Source organism: Diorhabda sublineata, chromosome 1, assembly GCF_026230105.1.
Source record: "Diorhabda sublineata isolate icDioSubl1.1 chromosome 1, icDioSubl1.1, whole genome shotgun sequence".
NCBI lineage: Eukaryota > Metazoa > Arthropoda > Insecta > Coleoptera > Chrysomelidae > Diorhabda > Diorhabda sublineata.
In genome coordinates, this window is record NC_079474.1 from 30,389,549 (window position 1) to 30,411,841 (window position 22,293).

Sequence of the window (22,293 nt, forward strand, 5' to 3'; positions counted from 1 at the left end):
GAAGTTTATAAGTATATTCATATAGTCGACTTGCAACTGAATGGTAATATTACCAAATAATGTTGATACTGTTTGCAATAACAACTCTAATTCAAGCATAACATACGATGTTAACTATAAGTAAAAAGAAAGTTTTCAGATAATTATATCGATTTATTTCTTGACAAGGTGACATACATCTATTTGATGGTCCATTTTTTCATTGTTTTGACGTGAACTTCTCCTTCTCCCAAATCAAGTCTAGTGGACCCGGCGTTCAATTGACATCCCCACAAAGTGATACATCGCCATTAAAATTGGTTGTCTGGTACCATCTTGTTGGAACAACATTTCATTAGACACCGTCACTTCTGATCGTTCATTTTATATTAGGCTTATTGTCTATGCTTTAACTGATCAGTAAGTTTGGTTAATTGAACCTTGTAAGCGTTTAAATTCAAGCTTCTATTCAAAATCATCCAATTGTTCAGTACGACATGAATCGAAGTCCTTCTATCTTCTAACGCGATTGTCTTCCGCTGAACGAAATGAACAAGCATGCTTGGCTGAACTCACATCTCTTAAAGACCCGGTTTGTTGAAATTTGCGTAGAAAATCTCCCGATTGTGGATACATTTGATCGATTACTGTGACGAAAAAATTCGCGTGGTACAAGAAATACGTTTTAATTTGGACAATTGCTGCTTCAATTGTGTCCTTTCATGTTTGAAGATTTCAAAAAATAGAACAAAGAAATGTTAAATGAAATTGGACAAGAAACTCGTTGTTAAAGTATGAATAATAATTAAAATTTGCATTTTCTTCCTTTCTTACATGTTATAATTCAGATATTAGGGATATTTAAGATGGCGGGCATAATTAAGTTCCATCAATTTTGTTTTATTTCCTCTGGGAACTCTTTAACTATTTATTAAAACTAAACATTAATTGATAATATAAATCGTAAATATGTAACAGTAGTAATTGCAAGTTTGACGTTACCGATTCATTCTATTGAATTTTGTTTTGGATGCTTTTCATAGCCAAACATTCCGTCAATAATATTACCCTGCGGCTTGACGTAATAAACGCTTTTACTGATACAGTTTAATTTCAAATATAAAGCCAGTAACCTACGCTATTTCTCATTTAAACGTTCATAAAAAAGTGACTATTTTTAATATAGACCAATAAGAAACAATTTAATTATGTGAGTCGAACCCAAGCGACGATAAGTAGAAGGTATTAACAAATTTTAAATGGGCGAAAGGAAGATTCCATTTACTGATCAGTATAAATTGTTTCCAAAGCCGCTTATTTTGGAACAACGTTATAAAAATTTTGTTACTTTACGTTAAGCTGCTCTAAGAGGCTTGAAGTAAAAAGAGCCTGATGGAATACAATCTAAATTTCGATTCAATTGCCTGTCAGAGGCGGTACATTAACAATTCAAAATATAAAAATATGAAAGTTACAATTGACCGGATTCAAGAATTCCAACAGTTTCAATTATATAGGGACAACAATTAACAATAATAGTGATAAAAGGCTTCCCAATGAAAGCGGAATAGTAGGTTGGAACAAATTATTGGAATCGAGGGTACACCAGAAATAGGCAAAGATACAAGTATACAGAACATTAATTAGATTATTAGTAACATAAAGTTGGAAAATTAAGTAATAAAGAGATAGGGAAAGCTTGTTATGAGACACAACTCATCATATACAGAAACAAAGAAAATTAGCTGGGGTATATAGATGAAAAAGTAGTATGTCAATAAAGTTCTTTTGAAAGAAAGATGGGAAGGGTAAAAGCACCGACGGAATTGTAGGTGGTAAGAGGTAGAAATAATGAATTTGAATAGAAATAAGTGATGAAGGATAGAAGTAAAACGCATAGAAGATTAATTGTAATTGTAATTTTTTTAAACTAGTACGTGAAGTATGGAAAGATAACGGAAAAACAAACAGTACGGGAGATGAAATATATTGAAACATGTAGTGAAAAGAGGAAATAACTGAACATGTATGAATATTCACGAAGAATGGATGAGAACATATTGGAGAAAAAGGAGGAAAAAATGAATAGGACCATCTTATGTGAAGTTGAGATCGCTATAGGAGAAACAAATTTGACTTTTCATTCAAAAAACAATTGATTTGTACGTCAATTAAAAAGCTAAGAAAAGTAGAAGTCACTATAGGTTAATTTACCGTATATTCTAAAGTAATATAGAGAGAAATATTGAATTAATTGGATATATTATTTCAATGAAACATTTGCTATGGTTACGGCAAGTGCAGATAAATTGAAAATGCTCGTGATGTTGAAAATGACAGATTAATTCCGCAATGGTGATTACTTTGTCATTTGGCAAAATGTTAACATAAATGCGACATTTTTAATGCTAATATGAAGAGTACTATTTTCATTGTTAGGTAAATATCAATTTTGTTTCAAAATAATGACATAGTGGAAAGTGATTTCAGAAAAAAAAATAAGTTATAGCAAAGACAAATCCGTATTTTGCATCAAAATTCTAAAGGTTATTTTCTGTATAGTTTACAAATAGTGGAAACTAATTGTAGGTAGGACCTTAGAGAAGATTATACTGAAATATAATAAAGCTTGAAAATATAATGAAACTTTGTCGATAAAATTGTACAAATTAACTTAACTATCACTCCTCTATTGTGGGATCCCACTTTTTATATGATTTTGCGATGTTCCAAATCATGATAGAATCTTCTGTGTCTAGGTACAGTTATCTTTTACTTTCAAATACATCTGGAACAATAATTCAAAGTTAACTCACTAGAAGGAGCCACCTACATAGATAACGTAGATACGGCTGTGTCACAATATGTTTTTGCGCAGAACTTGAATAGAAGCGACCGCATTTATTGAAGAAAACAGTTTTGTTCCAAATACATTACCATTTTTCACCTCATCCGCCATATTTACATGATTTCTTTCCCTCCCTTCTTGTTACCAAACGTGAGAAAAGATTCGATAAAAAAAGTATTTCAGACTAATTTAGAGATTATACGTGTATTTTGCTTAACTTCAGTGAGACTATATCTTGGATATTTTGAAACTGAGCTGAGTATTGAGTGAAAGGTAATTATATTGAAAAATAACTTTTTGATTGACTTTTTTGTTAAACTACCCTCGTATACATATCGTGCGATTACGACTGTTTAATAAATAGTTTCGCAAGGTCAGCCTTTTTTATAAAAAAATCAATTAAACACAGAAAAACAGAGAACAGAGTCACGTATCGATATGAATAAATTCATAAGACTTTGAATACCGTTTATTACAGTATTATCCCATAACATAACACAAATATTCTCAACGAAATATCTTGAAGTTATAAAGAAAAGAGTGACATGAAATTAAAAGTCTTCAAAGAATTCCGTAATAGGATAGAAATGAGATAAAATGGTATCGTCAAAGGATGTCAGCTCCTTTACGGAATATTTTTTTATAAATATCTTATTTGAGTTTTATATTCTGTTTTACCATTGTATGAAATTTATGTAATTCCGTATAAATTGACTACAGAATGTTTACGCTTCCCTTCCTGGGTATAATAATGATTTCATACTAGGATTCATGGAAGGAGCAAATGTGACTTTATTGAGATAAAATTAATAAGAAAAGATCAAACAAGATCATTTTCTGTGATATAAATCATTTCCAGTTTTTGTATGAAGCTTTTTGTACTTTGCATATTACGATGACAAATCCAGAAAGTATTAAGCTGCTCTTTGGTTCATGAAAATGTTTTTTAATATATATAAAATATAGAAGTTAAATATAACAAATAAATAAAAAACTGAAAGAACTGTGAAACCTTGTATTTCTTTTCAATCTCTTTATACTTTTTCGAAACTTAGAGCATTATTTTTCACTCTCTTATGTTATTTTGCTTTTGTCACTTTTCTTATTAGTCTCATTTTGTTTGCTATCGGTTCCCATTTGAACTTATCTATAATTATCTCATTTCTTACCTTGTCCATCCTCGTTTTTTCTTTTATTTTCATTAGTTGCTTCATCGCTGCTGTTATTATTCCACACTGTTTTACTTTGTTCATTATTCAGACTCCACTTTCATATGGTCAGTACTATTTGAAACGAAATATATTTCATTAGCACTTCTTACTCTGTTCGCTATATCAATGTTTGAATTTTTATTATTTCTGCTAATGCAGTTATTTGTATTTTATTGATGACTTTTTAATCTATCTTTTAAATATTCACATGTCTGCCCTATGTAAATTTATTCAAATTGAGGTTCACAAGCCAAGAATATTACTATTTGATTGTGTGTATGAAATCAAAATAGACATTTCCGATTATTAATGAAACAGTATTAAGATAAACGTTTTTGAGTAGCTCTAAGTTCAAAGTAAACAAAGAGATTATCGATTCGATAAAAGTATTCGGCTAATTGAGGTGATCGAATGCTAAATAAATTCAAATTTCCCATCAATCACCGCCTAGTAATCTAGATTATAATTATACGAGAATAGACAACCAAAATTTCAGCACATACATTATCGAAGATAATCAACAACCTATTCGATATATGTTTGTTTTTAAGCAGCATATAATTCAAATAGAAATTTAGAGAAAATATATTCTGTCAGTTATTAGTCCAAAACGACAGAGTGCACTGTTAGTGATAAAGAAGATACCATCGATTAAAAAAAAAATAAATACAATCGAAGAGGGAGAATACAGCATAGTGAGATTGAGAGAAGAATTTAGGTAAGAAGAAAATATACCAAACAATATAGCGATTAGTTCATTCAAGTACAACAGCTAAATTCTCACAAATATTTGATTAAACAAACAGTTTAGAATTGAAAAGGGGAACTTTTTGATCCACAGGATTTATTAGAAGTCGACCAACAAACGTACTTCGAACAGCACATAATACTGACAAAGTAGCAGAAGAATATTAGATGACCCAAATAAGACTAGAATAACAAATCAGTCAATTGATGCTCTAACAAGTGAATACATTCCATAACCATCCATGGTTTCTATTAGAGTAATATGAAACAAAACGATCACTGCCTCAAGATGCATAAGACCTCAAAGCTCCATCAGCGGCCTCAGGTTTGAGAGAAGCACAAGGCATCTAACCAGAAGCTAGGGCCCCACTTGAATATCCGCAATAGCGCACCTAAAATGAAAAACCTCAAGAAAAGTCGAACTTCAATGGCATAACAACCAGTATGCAGGTGTCCGAAACATGATTTTTATAAATATTTAAAAAAGAAGCGAGTTTTTTTCACAAAAGTTATAACTTTCACAAGAAGATTTATTTAAAAATGGAGAACATGTTTGCAATTTGTGACTTGAGTTGCATGAAGTACAAGTCACTGTATACGACTCGAAGGACTAAAAGTACGATCCGGTGTTGTGGACCTTTCAGTATGATAGTTTCTATGATATGAATAGAAATCTTCCTATTCTATACAATTTTTAATTCAGTGCGAAATTCAAATGTCTGCTCAAATACATACTAAATATATTGAAAAAAAAAACCTCTTCTAGATCCTTCAACTTTGAAGTAAGTACCATAATCAAATCAATCCCCTTATTTCTCTATAATTACGTATCATTAACCTTATTATCATATTATTACTTGATTAACGGAATAGAAAGATTTGAAAGTAAACTATTTGCCATCGTGAGTTCCTTCTATTAAACGCAGTTAATTCCCACGGGAAAGCAATGAACTGCGAAAGCGAGATCTTCCAAAAGCAAAATGTAATAAGATTTCCTTGGGAGCCGTTGTTGTTCGATTTTCTTAACGCTTCAACTTGGGAATTTGAGTGTATCTCCAGTAAGCCAGAGAAATCGTGTGAAGCTGGATCACATTTTATTATTAAAGATCAGTTCTAATGATATCTATAAAAGTATCTTGTGAAAGTTGTAATATTATAATATCAATATAAATTCAAGATGGATACAAAATATGGTTCCTGAAGTACCCGGCCTAACCTAAATATGGCGGTAGCTGCTTGAAAAATACTATTGCTTTGAAAAGTACACAATTTATACAGCATATGTTTCAAGTTTGAAGACGCCACGTTGATAAGTATTTGTTTGGCAGCCATGAATAGTGAACGTTTTCAGTGAATTTGTAAACATGAAAAAAATGGTCATCGCTATGTGATAAAATACTTTTATTTGAAAGGCCTTAGTCCAACAAATATAGAAGCTGAATTAGATTCTATTCTGGGTGGGAGTGATAAATAGTAAAATATTGGGAGCACAAGAATCGTTTTGTGGGCCTTGACTCTCTCAATAACGAACCTCCATAGCATTTTGTTCCTTGACTAGGAGCACCATCCCGTAATTCGTATATTTCGGATATCAACCGTGATACTGTCTTATCATCTAATTTTTGGCCTCCCTATTCTTCTCGTCTTCTATTCTTCAATATTTACCACTCTCTTGGCATTCGGGAGTGTTATAAATACGTTAATTATGTCCAAACCATTTTCTTTGAAATCCCCTTGTTCGTCAGTAAGCTGAGATTTGAATAGTAGACCCAGTTTATATGAATGCTGTGCAGTTTGTTATCTATTAAATTAAAAAGTTACTTGACGATTGTTACTTCCATAAAGGTTCTGTTTTCTATTGCAAGGTCTAATATGGTTCAAGTTTTATCCACTGAAGTCCATTAAATAAGAGTCATCTCCCTCTAGTTTCTGTTATATTTCTACGAATGACACCATCAGTTTAGTTTAGATTCTTGATATCATTGCAATGTCATCAGCATATGTTGATTTGTTAGATATTGTATATTGTCGGGGCTTATTTCATATTTTTCGTATATTTCGTTAATTATATGAAATTTTTCATGAATGTAGCGTTAACTTTCTCAACACTTGGTTATCTAAATGCAGCAATAAATAGGTGATTCACCCTAGCAGTTAAATTAACTAACCCAAAGATCTCTGTGAGCCAGACATTATTTCATAACTTAATATCATAAATTTCAAATTGTTCTGGTCGTAGCAACATTCTCCAGTAACTTCAAAACCACAATAATTTCATACTTGTGTATTATTTGAAGTGGTAATTACTACAATTAACACAAGAGAGGAAGATAAGGTTAGCATCTAGACTCATAAAATATGAGTTAATGCAGAAATAATGGATATTCATAATCTAGCATGCAATTAAAATTACCGGCGAATACTTAGGAGAGGAAGAGGAGTACATTATACTTAAAACGAGATAAGCTTTCTCGGACCATTAATCTTATAAACGATTATCCCAGTTTCAAAAATTGGCGAACATTGATATGAATGAAGTGAATAGGATTGAATTCATATAAAATTGTATAAAACTTTTAGGTATGTGTCAAGTCGATTGTAATGTGAGCGAGAGCAGATCTTTACATCTACAAGGTATATTCACAATTTAAGTTCAGATTCAATATCACCGGCAGTTGCTGCTGCTATTGCAGTTCCGATCATTCACGGAATTTACTTTGACTCAAGTAAAAGAAATGTTCCACTTTTAGATCGCTGCTGCCCACGTGTTCTTTATAATCTCAGTTTTAATGGAAAATACCACTGCTCGTGAAATCAGATCTATGATTCGTCTTCTAAATGCAAAGAAATTTAAATTAAGTAGAATTTATCGGAGGACAAATTACAACGAGTAATTCAATGAATATAAAATAAGTCAAATAGTTCAATGGAAAACATTATTAAGTGCCTGATCTCACACTGTGAACGTGAAACGAAAACTGGGCAGGCAAGTATTTGATTTCCTTCGGACATCAATTTTCCAATTCTGAACAAATATTGAATCCCATATCCAAAATCAATACCAACATTATTAAGCAGTAAATTTAAAAAGAAATAAAAGACTGTATAAACCACTATATGATATTGGCGGACGCTTACAAATCACCAGACGGAGTAGTAGCAACCATCCTTACCCTAAACACTTGCTTAAAATAAAATTCCACTTCTACATCCACTGCAGAAATATATGCAATACAACCTGCACTCATTCATATTGAGGAATCAAAGAAGTTTCCATCTCTAATATTAACAGATTCACTTAGCTCACTTCAGACCAACTCGTATACGAGGTCTGGCTATTACATAACGAGACTGGTTACGACAAAGGGTTTTATTATAAAACTATTCTACATTCGACTCCTCCCCTTAAATTTACTCCCCTCCTCTCGCCACACACCTTTCCATACGTTTTTACCATTGATCGAAGCGGTGCTGGAAGTCTTCTTTGGTGAGGGGCTTAGGAACTGTTTTTTGCTTTACCATCGACTCAAATCGGGTCCCTTGCAAAGCAGATTTTATTTTGGGAAATAAAAAAAAATCGCACGGTGCCAAATCTGGTGAAAACGGCTGGTGTTTGAGCACTGGAGTGCGCTTACTAGCCAAATAATGCCTCATAGATAGCGCGTTTTGGGCAGGTGCGTTGTCCTGGTGCAAAATCTTTCTCGCAGTGATGACAAAACTGACAAATAGTAAGACTGGTTGACAGTCTGACCCTCTGGAATCCATTCAGTCATCACCATTCCGTTAATATCGAAATGAACGATCAAAATTGCCTTGAATTTTGATTTGCTCTTTAGGCTCACACTAAAGCGCTAACACCAGTCAAAAACAAGCGCACGAGATAGAAAATTGTCCACATAGGCCTCTTGCTACAATTTGTAGCACTCAGTCGGAGTTTTTTTCAATTTAACGAGAAATTTGAGTCTGATATGTTGCTCCTGTTTTTCGTCACACATCGGCACGAGAAAAAATATGTTCATTTCAAACCGCTACTGCACAAATACTATAATAGTTACGGAAACTTGTGTTGAGACTTGTATAGACGAGATATCTAGATACCCCACCTGTCTAGGGCGCCCTCTAAGCGCGAAGTCGCGTATACTAACAACCCAATTACCTTACTGATCAAAGCAGAAATATCCGACTAACAAATTGAAGAAGCTACCATCGAAATTGTGTTTACATTCTGGTATGGAAGCAAATGAGGGGATAAACCAGCGACTAAAGTTTCTTTACATGACATGAAATGTGAAACTAGTTTTGAGTGCGTGGCAAAACATATAGAGTCCAACTCAAAACAATCAGTGAATCCTCGGCCCTAACCGACACCAAACATGCCACACCAAGAAGGAATGTCACACTAACGACTGGGTCATAGCAATTTTTTTTATATTTATTTACCAAATTTCTTTACAATCTATTTCTAAGTGGAACAATAAGTGAATCGCATGTGACTACAGAAAAATAACATGTAGAGTAGAACTCTAGCTCTAGCTGGATTCCATATGTCCACCAATAACTTATTCTCGATAAATAGTTGTTATTTTCTGCCAATTATCCAATATAGTTTACTAAGTTTATACCCCAAGCTATTTTTTTTTCAGTGAAGAGGTGTTTCCTCCAAGGAAGTCTACTATAGTATCTTCGCGAGGTCACGTGAATGGAGTTGAATACCATTGTTGTAGCCTGTCGAAATTTCCTTCAAGAATTTGTGATGCAGCTAGAGGATCTCGTTGTGGAGATAGTAAATCAGCATCATCGGCATATGATTTACTTCTCTGTTTGTTTTCTGATGTGGGTAAATCAGATGTATATTGAAAATATAGTAGCGGTTTCAAAATGCTACCAAGTAGAACACCTGCTTTGTGTAGATGAATCGAAAAATGGTAGCATTTCAATCCATAAAAGTCTTATAACACCAACTGAGATACCAAGATAATAAGAATGTTGGGAACGAACATATACTGAGTGTAAACAATATGAGGTCACAAGAGAGAAATACGACATTTCAGTGGATGCAGCGGACACTCACTACGTGAAATCATCAATATAGAAAACATAATTGGTGATTAGTGATTCGAAGGTTGATAAATATTTGTAAAATGTACTTTAACATAATGTGTATCTTCTGTCGTTAATAATAGTAGTTGAAGCGACTAGAAATAATAAACAAAGAAGACTCTACTATATTGAACTATTCTCATTTTAGAATGATATAATGCGGAAACAAAAACATAAGTTTTTACATAATGGTTTCTTTTTATAATTTCATCATCTCGAGATTGAAGACGTAATCGATAACATTGTCAGACATATTATTCATTCTATTCTATTCAAATAGCCATAAGCAACTACTGAATGAATAAAATGAAGATATATTGGAATATAAAGAATATATACATTTTTAAAAATAGGATAAATTTATATTTTTCTCTTTCGAAATATCCATTTGATAATATAGGGATGATTGAATATCGTATACTATCCATTTTATCTTTATTTGTCCAATTTTGCGACTTCTTTTGTCGATTGCTGAGCCGTTGCATACATACCCAGAATCTACGCTCAAAAGAGTAGGTAGTGATAAGACCAGAAAACCTTTTTTCTGTGTTGTATCGGATATCGAAAGTAGGTTGATAATAGAGAATGTCCTTAAAGAGGATTATTCGTATCAAAATAGCTTGACTTTAGAGGTTTTCATTTTATCAATAATTGATGAAAATTGTAAGACAGATTCTATTGAAATACATTGATTGTTTTAGAGGCTTGTTGTTTGAGCAAAAAGGTTATATTTCGCAATCCAACAATATTCTCAACGAACAAAGCAGCTTTAAAAAACTATTGCAACAGTTGGAATGAAATTTAAGAGATTAGGTGATTAAGTCAATATGTCGGTTGTTGATTATCCACTTCACAAATTTTACAAACACGAACTGTGTTGTGAGCACATGTACACGACATTTATTTTGGGAAACAATTATCATTTAATAATAAAAATGATTTAAAGAAGCTTCCTATGGAAAGTTGAATTATCTTCAATCAAAAAAGTTTCATGAGATAAAAGAAGGGAAATTGATCAGAGCCTCAACAGGACTTACAAGAAACTAATCTTTGTTGTCCATCAAGAAGCTTCCAAAGTAGTAAATTGATAATATTGTTGGTGAGGACGTGGAAGAGTTTTCAGATCAAGTTTATGTAAGTAAATACTAAAAATTCATCCTCTACAACTCTGCATATACAGAGGAAACGTTCTGATGCTTTAGTCTAACAACTTGGTGACATATATTGAAGTTGGTTTTGAAACTGTACCTATTTAAGATATAGTTAATCCAAGAATTGAAAATATATGATTAAATTTTAATTAATGAATTTTATGAACATTTCGGTCTTAGAAGAAGCCCATTATCAATGATATGGGCATATAGGCATATGAAATTTTTGAGTAGAGAATATGCTGTATTAAAACACCTGCATTTTCCCAAAGTTACGGTTTGGGTGACATTTTCTTAAAAGGACATAATTGGCTTGTACTTTTTTGAAGATGCATGCCGTGATTCAGTTGGTATCAACTTTGTAGAATATGTGAGAATGCTACTAGATTTTTTAAACCAAAGTTACATTATTGAGAAGGTTATGATATTAAAGCATGCAGCACATCCAACTAGAGTTAAAGAAATGTTCCCAAATAAATATCTTACCTAGAGGAGATATTCCATGGCTTCTACCTATACATCTCCATTTTTTTTCTAGAAATGAAACTCCCATCAAAGCAAAACATTCGTGAGGTAATGGTTGAGATAACTTGCGATATGTGTCAAAGAAAAACTCTCAGGGCCAGCTTTTCTTATTTTGTTTATTTTAGTTTGAATAAACATTTGTATGAGTACGCCCTGCTTTCATATTTCATAAACAAATGATATATAATGTCAAATACATTAGCTTTGTAGTAAAATCACTTTTTTATATTTCCCTTTCAGAATATTAACAATAGTTTGGTAATTTTATAGAAAGAAGATTGAATTTTATTCAAAATAGACATATAATAAAGATGTTGGACGAACCTAACCACCATGTAAAATAATTAGAATTCATTTGATTGTTTTTTAAATTCTTCGAAATTGGGTAGAAAAATATATTCTCTTTCAATATTCATTTATCGCTGTCAATTAATTTACATTCAGACCGTATTTATTTTTTAAGCTATCTCAGATTTTTTTTATTGAAATTCTGAAATACTCCACGAAACAAATCGTCCAAGAAAGATAAATGACTTGCAACCACTTTTTCGCTTTACATCCCTTAAACAAATTAGCAATTTGATTTTCATCAGAACTTCGGCGTATATCGTTAACGTTTTATTCATAAATAATAACGTCTTTCTAAGAAATATTTTTGACGTTTCGACTTTCTTTTCTCTTTTATATAAATATAACCTGATATTGACATCAAGATATATAAGTTAATAGATCATCTATCATATTAAAATCAAAACAAAATCTGTTTCAACTATACAAAGATTTTATCTCGTTAATTGTTCTTGTGAGATTCTCAATCAGAAGTCTACGGGACGCCCAAGATCAACAAGAACAGATGACACGATTCATTTCAATTAGAGCTTCAGTTCAACGTTATCCTGGCTATCGTCTCGCAGTAGATCAGCCGAACTTGTGGTATCTAGAATATCTTCGTCGAATGTTATCGAAAGATCTGAAATTACATCCGTATAAAATTCAACTTGTGTATACATTACAGCCAAATAATTTAATTTTGAGACGAGCTTTTGTTGGAATACTCCGACGATGCCCATTTTCACTCAAATGAGCATGTCAATAGACAGATTTGGGCTGCAGAGAACCCACGTTTGGGCGGCCATATCAGCGCACGGATTCATCGGACCCTATTTTTTTCAAAATCACTGTCACTGTAAATTCTGAACGATACATAGCCATACAAGATGGGGCGACATGTCATATTTCTAATGCCTCTTTGGCGGTCGTAAGCCAGATGTTTGCTGGGAAACTGATATCTCGCCGAGGTGACATTGCATTGCCGCCTAGTGCGGACCTAACACCAACGGATTTTTTTATGTGGTTATACCTGAAAACTAGAGTCTACTGCAATAACCCAACCATGCTATTCAGTCCAACAGCCGAGAAGAAATAGCAGCAATTCCCCGCGCAATACGGCAGCGAGTTTTTACCAAATTGAAATCTAGATTCGAGGAATGTTTGCAGCGCGATGGTGCACACTTGGATGATGTTCTTCTTAAGAAATGAGTTTCCCAGATGTATATTAAAAAAAAAAATAAAAATTGTATGTGGATTATATTCAGTTTTTTTATTATTAGTTTTTTAAATTCGCAAATCGTTCTGGCTATAATTTCATTCAGAATAACAAAATTTCAATATTGAGTGGAAAAACTATTGTAGTTATAGTCTATGTAAAAGCCCTTGTATTATCAATTGCTCAAGGTTAACAGTCATTTATTCTGACGATTATTACTCTTAAATTCAAGGCATCTTGTGTAATTTTAAAATTCTTTCGTGTCTAGCCTAGCCGGCTTGGATTGTGTTACGACCATTTAAATTGTTTTCATTAAACTTAATTCTACATCATTTCAGATCAGAAATATTTTTTTTCCAATTTATTAAAGCAACAATAAAATGTTCGTGATAATATCTGGTGAACTATTTCAAAAAATATGGTTTCTCAACGCCGTTGCCACTTTGCGGCGGGAAGGCATTTCCTTTAGGATAATTATACTGAAAAAATATTCATCGAAGAGCGAAGAAGACAGAGTTGTTGTTAATTTTTATCTTTTTTATAGCACAGCGATTGAATTGGAAAAGGAGAAATGGAAGCCGATCGATAAATGGCCTATTTACATTTTATAACCTCACGGTTGATGGGAACGTTTAAATTTTTATCGTTTCAAGAATAAATCTCCGTAACTGTCTCAGTTATATGGTCCAATTATTGTTCAATTCTGGATAATTGAGATTTTGAAATTAATTGTTTGTAAACGAGCTAATAAGAGTTTCGCCATATAGCCAATATTTTAATATGAATCAACTTCATTTTATTGGGAAAACAGAAAATTAACGTCTGAAATTGATTAGTGACTATTCTGCTCGTTTGAACTAATCTATTCACTTTTGAATAATAAATAGAAAGTACAGCATTTTTGCACAGAGTTACGTTTTAGCAATTGATTAGCAGATCCCAGACTCTCTACCAGACTACATAAGGGAACGCGAGTTCGATAGGGAAGAGGGTGCGCTATATCCCTTCGCTGTTACCTCGCTTCGTGTCGTTTTTTCAGGCACGAGTCCAAATACAATGAAGAGCGAGGCTAGACAATCAACCACACTCTCGTTATAGCTTCCTTATCGTTGACTTCTGCTAGGGGACTAGTTTTTTATCCTGGTGGAGTAGAGTAACGATTTGAACTCCACTTTTATGGAATTATTTCAAATGAAACCCCAAATTATCCTTATCACAGGATAAATATGAAACGAAAAAATTAAAAATTAGATAAGTACAACAATTATTTTTTCACTTCTTTCACGCAGCTCATAACCGAATAAATCGAGAGTGAGGAAGGCTAGCAATACTGCAACAACCCCTTGTAAAGACTCGTGTCTAGAGGTTCTAGATTCGGGCAATATATATAATCGGAGTACTGATTGAGGTTCGTATCTCTTTGGACTTGCAACGTCGAGGTTTCGTTGCATCTGTTATCTACAGAACGTTTTGGGAGTTGTTGGTGTAAATATCTAAATAATCAAAGAAGCTACCTTACTATCATGACACGTGTCTTTGTAATTGCGGTAGGAGTGCTAGCCATTCACACTCTCCATTTTTTTCAGTTGCATGCTACGTTTCTACAATCATTAAAATTGCTTGCTGTGCAACAGACAACATAAAAGTGCGCGAGTGCGAGAGTTTGTATGATGCATACTCTCACACTGGCATTCCCTCGAGTAGCTTAAAAATTTATCATTCAGTTAGACATATTAAATGAGTGAATAAATATTGAGAATGATTGAATTTTGATCGATCAGATCAAAGTTTTGCTATAAATAACATGTAATAAAGTGAATTATATTCTTTTATATGATCTTATTAAATTTGATTTTAGTTTCTATTAAGTAACAACCGAAATATTTTTCATATTGAAGGGAATTGATCAGTCGACGGATTTCGTCTAGATTCTTAGGCAGGCGTAAATAATGAAGTGACTGATTTAATTACATACTCAATACCTGATACTTAAGTTTGGATAAGAGATTGGTTTCTTAGAAAGTAATTTTGTTTTTATTATCACCAAGACAATATAAAAGAACAATTTTTTTTATTCAACTGACGTATTGGATGGAAAAAAACATTATTTTGTAATTTACAGTTACGATAATTACGTTTTTTAAAACAATTTACTAGTTACTGCATCGATTTGATTGAATTTGCATTCGAATTGATTATTTCATCACACCTGGAAATTTTTTCAAATTTCATATGTTGAAAGTATGTTTTCATTATACACTGAAAGTAGTAACGAATTCTTTATCTCGTGTTGTGAGTGTTATTTGAAAGAAATACGAAGAACGTATTATTACAAATTATTGTCGCGCCAACAAAAGATATCAAACATGGAAAATGTTCACAATTGATACTGTTCCACTATTCAAATATCTCTGTGAGCGGAAAATAATTTAATGCCGGCGACGATCTAACCGACGTTGTGGCTTTTCAGTTTTTCACCAAACTCTCATTGCTAGGTTTACGGAAAGCTTTTGTTCAAATCCTTGAAATATATGAGTCTTTTGTCGTAATATCAAACTTTATCCATGAAAGCATATTTCCGTATTCATAGGAATATGTAAAAATGAAAGAATTACATATTTAAATTGAGCAACTATCCGTTTCATGGTCGATATAACTTATAGCTATAAACCTTACATGTATATAAATTTTTATTGAACAAAATTAGGTTCATGGATGGAGAATGGCGAATGGTTATGTGTTTCTAAATCAATAGTAATAATACTAGATCCAAAGTAAGAATATGTGCCACTCGTTTTGGTACAATTTTCGCATTTTTGATTTAATTAGTGGCTTTCTCTCGTTGTATACTATCTGCACAGTCATTTTACTAATTACTGCTTGTCATGCATTGTTGTCAGCTTCCTAAAAACGAACACAAACTATTTCCACAATGCTACACATACGTTTCAATTGTGATAATTCGACTTAAAAATGCTGTTTGGCGTATGGGATAAAATTGCATAGTTATATGGATTGTTTTTATGTAATTAAGTGCAGAATTATACTCTTTCAGTGGAGACTCTGTATGTTTGAAGTAACTCATCAAGTGCTCTTTTGCATATTCAACTGCTATGCCGTCAGTGGTTTTGGATGCATCTGCATATGCATGGTGAAATGTGAAAACTTATCAAGACTAGGGGCAAATGTTTTCTTAATCAGGAGAGGAGTTTCTAATTGTTAAATTTGCACATTGAAATGCAGGAGTTCTAATTTTGTTACAAAGAAGATTGGTAGCAATGAGCTTAAATCATTAAATCTTTCACTTTTTATTAACAATTCAAACAAAGTAAAACGCATTCCTCTATAATTTGTAGTACAGAAAATAAACAAGTGATTTATTAAAGAGCAACTGAGAAACTTATTAGTCTTCAATAAACTTATGAGTACAACAGAAAAATCACTTTCACTTTTTTTTTCGAATGATATACGAATTTTCTCATACAACCGTTATCTTGAATAATTAATCTGCCCAAACTTTGTCATAATCGTAGGGAATTTCTAGAAATACGGGACTTTTCTGTATACCTGTATATACCTTCGTTGTAATTTAATTTTCTACTGGTTTTTTGGTTTTGTTCCTTTCTTTATCGAATAACCCTCAAGAAAAACGATACTTCTCAAATGGATATTGGTTTTATTTCCAACATAAAAAGTTTGAGTAATCAAAAAAGGTTTTACAACGTTGTTAACTCATTTTCAACAGATTGTCAATACCATCAAAAGGATAACACGTACAGACAATTTGGAAGGGATGCTCAAAAATTGCCCTTGTAGCCACCGAATCCAGAGGGAGTTATATTGATAATGTTTTTATGTTAGTCCCTTTTCTCAGAGCCACTAAAAAAGTTCATAACAAAATAGATTCCATGCTTTCAGATTTATTTTTAGAATTAGAATAGTTAATGTTATTTCTATTTTTTTACATAGGTATACATAAAAATGTATGATTTTTCCAGGTAATTTCCACGGAAAGAATAAATCGTAGCCATTTCCTTTTTATTAAATGTTGCATATGGTTAAGTTTTCTATACAATTTTTCTACATAACTTTTTCGTTGCTACTTTTTTCTTGCTTTCTCAATTCTTATCTTATTTGAATCCGTATCTAGCTAGGCTTTGCACGTTGTTTTTAATCTTCTGTTGATGTCCTGATTCCCAATCTGTTATTTTCCTTAGTGTTAATGTCTCCGTATCGTCCTAGTCTGCGTGCTATTAACAATGTCTTCATGTCTTCTCCATTATTCTCGCTATTCCATGATTCCATAATTCTTTCTCTGCTGTTTTAACTAGTCCGTAAATTTGTCTTTTCGACCCCTTCAATTTATTTCTTGTGTCTTATCATATTGGTGCTTTATGTTCTGTCATTTTTGTTGTGTTTTTTTTTTTAAAGAAATCGATTTAAATATTTTGTTCTATTTTTATGCAAACAAGGACAACTCTTTCGATAAAATTTTGTTTTTCTTTTCATGCTCGAATAAAATTCAATTCAATTAGTTTTATTTCTGGAAATTAGAACAATTTTTGTAAAATAAATCATTTTCATTAGTCTTTTATCCAAGTGAGGAATCCAATGTAAAATAGCCTCGGTAGATCAATAGTTCACGAACGCAGCTTACATCTTGTTCGGTAGATCTAATCGCTATAGAGATGTGAATAAAAAAGTAAATTTTTCTGAAAAAAACTCCACTTCCAAACTATATTTATTATTATATAGAGAGTTAATTACAAAATTTATTCTTAAATTCTTTATTGCTAAAATCTATAACAATCAGTCTTTAAAATTCATTTAAAATAGATGCTCATGATAACAATATTAAAAAATGCCTAAAGGTACAAAAATATGAACAAATGTTGGTACTTTCGAACCTAGTACCTACTTCTAATGATTAGCTGAAAATTCTGATATCGAGTAAACTCAAAATACTAAACTAAAGCAATATTGAGGACTAGCTATCAAAATATGAGATGATTAGTACATCTAGGAATTCAGAATTATAATTTGAAATAATTTATCTAACTTTGCATCATAAATTTCTAGCTTATTATCTATGAATTGCTTATTTTATCGATTGAAAAAGAGACAACAACCTTCCAGCTTATTATTTGTACAAATATATTGTTAACAAGCCGGACATGAAATCTATTTGAAACGGCACTGATAGGGATGGATGTTCAAGGTCGTAAATTAAAGCAAATAATCCAAGGGAAGAAGCATTGGACTAACTCAACCCTATCCATCCACCACATTAGAGTTGACCGAACCCTAGAGTATTTTTCATGCGTAACCACCTTAACTTAGTCCATTCTAAGGTTTCTACAAAGTATTACATCATTCATTTGTAATGAATAGAAAGTATCATGAATCTATACTTCAAAAATAATTTATAGCACACCATTCATTAGATTTCTAAGAAATTTTGAAATACATCTATTTTTGTTCTATTGTTAACATACAAGATGTTTCTAAATCCATGCGACAAAATTCAGGAGGTGATTGCTCGCATGAAATTAAAATGGGTCTTTCCTATAACAAAATTTCATCAACTCATACCTTTCCAGCTAGTGACTAAAATAGAGTTCTAATATTTTTCCAAAACTTTAAGTGAAACTAGAAATTTGAAATTCTGTAATTTTCGTACACACGCAAAGGATTAAGATCATTTCCAGTATCTAACATGAATCGTATTACATTTTACCTACTACCAATATTGAATATCAAATATTACGATACTAATATGAGCTTCGTAATGAGATAATTTACCGCACTAGTTGAATAAATTCATGAATAAAAAATTAAACCTCATTTATTATAATAATTAAACACAACACCTGTATGTTTATTCCAGCTGACGTGGAGGCAATTGAAGAATTGTAGTTTTCAATTTCAATTGAATTTTTTGTAGAAACGATTTCTCCTCCTATTATTTTAGTAAGTAACTATATTTTTTTTGTTTTCTAAGGATGTTTCTACATATCCTTCAGTGACACTAGTGAATTTCCATCCACCATGTCTCTTCAAAATTTGCATATCAACACCAGCATCAGCAAGTAGGGATGCTGATGATCTAAAACAGTGACCTGTATATTGTGATGGATTTGGTAGCTCCAGAAACGTTGCTATTTCTTTTGGAATGCGCCCAAAAGTATTGATACCAATTGGTTGAGAAAAACATTTTCCATTTTTATATAAAATAAAAAACCGGTCATGGACTATATTTTGAGGTCGAAGTCGAACATATTTTCGGACGTTATTCAAGCAGTCAAAACCAACGATACTTCTTTTAGTAATAGCTAATTCTCTTTGAATTTTAGTTTTAGTATTCGGTATTTTGTTCGTTATGAACGTTATTTCGTCAACTACATCACCAATATTTAACTTCATCAATTCTTCTCTTCGGCAGGCGCAGAACACACACACGATTAAGGAAACCTATAAAAATAATATGCCGCATGACAATGTCACCATATTTATGTATAATCTCACCTCCATCATCAAGAATTGATCATCATTGGCTTCTTTAAAAAATCTGTGTATATTTTCCTTTGAAAATATACTAGATTTTTTCGGCTTGTGACCACTTTTCCGCTCCAAAAAAGCCAATAGCTGTGAATATTTACTTATGTCTACATTTTTCTTCACAGATATCATTGTTCTCAGCATACTATAATGCCTTTTCTTTTTCAGTTTTCCCTGCAAAATCAGCTATAAAATTTTCTCCGATATATCACGGACTTTTTTTGAACTACACCAGTCTTCGAATCGCTTATATTCTTTTTCGTAACTATTGCGGGATTTAGCGGGTACTAGGGTTTGTATTGTGTTATTTGCAGCAAGTTCTAAATCAGAATTCACACTTTCATAGTCGGAACTCATGTCGATACAATTATACCAAACTGAATTGAACGCGTCAAAATTGACAGTTCGCAAAATAAATCAACAATGAGCGCAACGCTTGCTTGTTACATGATTCTAATATCATTAATTTCAGGAATATTGACTAATTTGGAGTAAATAATTCACATTATTGGTAGTAGGTAAAAAAATGTACAATATTCGTATCGTAAATTCATATTACGATACTCAATGGGTTATTATGACAAATTTCCCATCTCATTTCGTAATATGAAACTTTACGACACTTATATCTTAAATATCTATCACATCGTTACTGTTTTCTTCTCAATTTATTAAAAAAAATATAAATAATAGTATTTTTCACTTAACTTTATAAAACTTCATCTTTCTTATACAAAATTAATAATTTTGTCTAAAAAAAAAAACAAAAAATATGAAAACTAAAATGAAATGTAGGGTAATGTGTAGGTGTAGGGTAATGTTCCGAGGACCCAGGACGGTCCAACCTAACTGTAAAATATATTTAAATACGGTTCCTTGGTCTCAGGGACTGGATGGAATGGGTTCCTCCTAGTGAATACAATTAGGGTGTTCCATACATCCATACAAAAAGGATCTATTCTCTTGTATAACGAACTGCGATTGTTTCCAAATTTTATGGTGAACACACTATTAATTACTACTACCTCACTAACACTCATATTGAGCTGTCAGATGCGTGTTTATATAATAAAATTATAGTCTTCAGATATAGAAATTAAACATGAACATTCTCTTTACTGACTCCACATCTTCATTGATTCTTCATAAGACTTCACAATACTTCCAAGTGATTTATTTTCTGGATAAAATTTTCCATTTTGTAGAATCTATAATGCTACATGTTAAGTTATACACTTATTTTAATGAAAATAAATTTCGTCATTCTTTTACTACATTTCATTTCTATATTTGGATTAATTTGAAATTCCCTTTACAGGATGCTGGCAACGTATGTAGAATCTCACTAGTAAAACAAGCAGTTCACAAAGAACGCGTTTAAAATCCTGCGCATTCCTTTCTCTCTAGTTTTAATTATAAAGTCACGCTATTTATTCCTACTTGTACCATATATCAGTGCCTCTGTTCTATTTTTTACATAAATGTTTCCATTTCCCGTGAAATTATAAAATTTCACATCCATTCTCATAATTTTTTCTTCCATTTTTTTTTCATTATATCCCGAGAGTGAATTTTTTAAATTTCGAGTTTCTTATTATTACAATGAAAAGCGTTTTGGTATGTTTAATATATATTTTAATCTCCTGAACTCCTTATGTGATCCACGATATGTACGAAGACCAAGATTGATGTTTTAATCATATCATTTCATGCTGTCACATAATTTATACTTATACTCTGGGTTTCTTCGAACTCTAGTCTACATAATTCGTCTGAAGTTAATCGCATTTCTCTTCAAGCTGTCCTCTTGTCTGTATATTGATCTCTGATTTCTAAAACGATTTTGTACGAGGTGTTTCATAAAAAATTAAGTGTTGATGTAATAATAAAATGTAATGAGAATAAAAAACGTTTTGGACCGTTTTTTATTTCGTCTATCTTTATCGTCGTAAATCGTCTATTTAAACGAACAGATTTGTCCATTTTGCAATTTCATTTTAGCTTTTGAGATCGAATCACGTCACGAGCCTTTATTATCCTAAAATCACTTTAAAATCATTCATACCAGTCATAAAAAGTCTACTACATTATTACTATAGAGAGATTTTAATATTTTATAAGCATCTTTTTAAAACTCAATGTTAATATCCTGTTCAATATTCATGTTTCACTAGAGACACGATCTCACTGAAACTCGTGTAGTAACAGATGACCCAAATTTGTCGGTATTTGTCTCGAATCATGAAGGCATCCAATATATAGGTTGAAATAAACACAAGAAATTGTATTATAAAAATGCAATCGCTGATTTTTTTATCAAACTCAAGTCAGATAATATTATTTCTGACTTCTGTGCTTCAGTAAATGGAGAGTCCCGTAATTCCCTAATTTGTCCCGCTGTTTGTCCCGTATTTCCACGAGTAACAGAAATAAAAAAAAATAAATGAAAAGTTACATAAAATGTTTTAGTAAACATTTTATTATCCCGCAATAAAGAACCAACCCCATCACGCCACGTATTTTAAAAAGCTTTTTCTTTTATAATATAGTAAATTTAGGCTATCAGTATTGCTGTTGGACTCTTTATACATACAATGAATCATGAAAAAAAAAAAGAAAAAGTTGTAG

The 22,293-nt window shown here is 32.0% G+C and overlaps 1 protein-coding gene across 2 annotated transcripts in view; it reads left to right on the top strand.

Annotated features, from left to right (window-relative positions):
• LOC130442977 (diuretic hormone receptor-like) overlaps positions 1-22,293 on the top strand; it is a 216,880-nt gene that overhangs the window by 7,215 nt on the left and 187,372 nt on the right. Inside the window, exon 1 of one of the 2 annotated variants that reach the window (XM_056777427.1) lies at positions 9,680-9,889. The exons of the other annotated variant lie outside the window; for it this stretch is intronic. The gene's annotated coding sequence lies outside the window, so the exon portion shown is untranslated. Of the gene's footprint in view, positions 1-9,679; positions 9,890-22,293 lie in introns of those variants that run through there. 2 annotated transcript variants of the gene reach the window in all.